Source organism: Lineus longissimus, chromosome 14 (genome assembly GCF_910592395.1).
Source record: "Lineus longissimus chromosome 14, tnLinLong1.2, whole genome shotgun sequence".
NCBI classification, from domain to species: domain Eukaryota; kingdom Metazoa; phylum Nemertea; class Pilidiophora; order Heteronemertea; family Lineidae; genus Lineus; species Lineus longissimus.
The window spans coordinates 13,143,555-13,145,920 of record NC_088321.1 but is presented as its reverse complement, the minus strand read 5'-3'; positions in this window follow the sequence as shown (position 1 = coordinate 13,145,920).

The window sequence follows — 2,366 nt, the reverse complement described above, 5'->3', positions numbered from 1 at the left end:
GAAAAGCAGTCTAATTAATATATTTGATTTGTTGATGTTGAGGCGGTAACCTGTTCATCCGAAATTGAAAAAAAATCAATTTGATTCAGTGATATTAAAATCTCACATCCGGATCAAAAAGTTTGAGCACCGAAATTCAACAAATCAAATATATTGAAATGTTTTTCGAGGCCAATTGTGTGCAGGGGGTAATGGATATACATGTATTCAGTAGAGATCAAATGCACAACACGAACATTTCTGAGTGCTCAACGTCGACCTTAATCGGAAAAGGTCATTCGACGCCTCGGCTTCAAATGTCTGGCTCAAAGCGTGTACGTCTGTGATGTTGTTGGAGTTGGAATATCATTGATTGCTCTATTTGCACTTTGTATTCAAATAACAAAGTATTTAAGGTTACAATTGCTTTGTGCCTGTATGTATGCTTAATTTTTGTTTGAGTGAATAAAGAATACTAAACTTCATGTAAACGCCTCAACAAGATTGGTCTAATCGTTACAGAATAACACATAAGATGCATTAGATGTTGGATGCGTACAGATGCGTATAAATTCTGCCAAAAAGCGCAGATCAGCCCACTTCATTACTCGCCTCAAGATCTGACCTCAGCCAGATATAGCCAATCTGTAACAATAAGATCCCCTCGCTCTTGTCATTTCGCGCTGTCTTGACTATTTTGCTAACCTTTCCCGATTTGGTTTTGTTCTGAGCGAGTTCTTTGTGCCACCATTGTCCACTGAGATACTGGTCCCACAGGGGGCATCATCCTCGTTTCCACACCAATGAAGACAATTGCTTCTCGGGACGGACCCAAGGATCCAACGTGCACTGAGCTGCCTGAGAGGCCACATATCTTGACACACAACGCGAAGGCGCCTCATGGCAAACCAAGTGAGAGACATGAGTAGCGCCGCGTGGACTCAACCTCTGGCCAAAGTCTGAGTCGCCAGGCAAACTAACCCAATTGGCACCTAAAACGTTCACCCCGCTTTGAAGGACGAATACTCCCTGGAGAAAATCACCTCCAAGTGCTGAGCGAACGCTGAAGAATACGAAGAGACATATCGCTCTAAGACCCAAGGAAAGATGGGGATTTTAAATGGAGGGTAGCTATCAGGCCAGACCGAACTAACACTGAAATAAAATCGTCATCACGACGTATTTAAGAACACGTATACAGGCACACTCAATACATGAAGAATCCCTTGGTCAAAATCATAATAATGATCACGAGACTTATATGGCGCTAAATCCAACTGGTTTCAGTCACTCAAAGCGCTTCACATTATTACTCCTAGCTATTGGCCTGCACATTCGTGATTCAAGCTCTACTCTACAGGAGTATCACAGGTCTGAGCTGCAGATAAACAGTGCTCAGGACTAACATTCATAGTTTGCCATCTCTGCCAGCTAGGTACCCATTTACTCCTGGGGAGAGAAGCAACTAGGGTAAAGTGCCTTGCTCAAGAACACAAAGATGAAACAGAACAAACTAGAACACCAACAGAGCTTGGAGTGGAAACTCGAAGAACAGATCGAGTGTCATAGTATAAAATACCCTTTAGAATCAACAACCAGTATTAACGTTTAAGGAAATGATCTTATCATCTCATGTTAACAGATATGATAGTTATGAATGGTGTTCGTGTCATCTTATCATGACCATTCCCTGGTATTAAGTGACACATTCTTCCTGCCGTATTACATAATAGCAAGTACATGTACATGTATTTACTATATTCGATAGTAAATCGTTCTTGGCTTTATATATGATCGATTTTGGCCTACATTTTAGCTTCAATCTGTGTTTCGGTATCAATTCCTTAGACCAAAGAACATTGCCTCGCATCTTTAAAAAAAGCCAGCCAACCCCTAGGCGCAATGACATGAATTCCTAAATGTTGATCCTGGACTCCTACCCGCCTCTGTACACCAAGGAACATTGTACCAAAATGAGGTTGGTATAAATGGAAATCAGTCAAGAATATCAGGTCACCGGGTCATATCATATCTTGCCGTAATGACCCGCGGCAATGAATGCCAACATATGGCCACCCTCCTAAGTGGCTCGGCGCCTTTTCTTCCTTACCCTGAGGACGGAGGGGTACATCTTCATCTGATGATCATCTGCTATCTGATAGCGTATCTGACAACTTGTCTGTTTGTGCATCAGATGGTTTAATGGTCGTGACACCGCGCGAGCACTGATTGGTCCGATCCTTGCGTTTGGTTCGATTTAGTCCCATGGGTTCCCGCCGAATGAGTCCTTCTTTCCACTGCCGCAGGCGGCTTGTCAAGGGAGGCAGAGAGGCACCCCTCCCCTATATTTCTATAATCTTTGAAACCGCGAAGGAAATTTTAGAAAT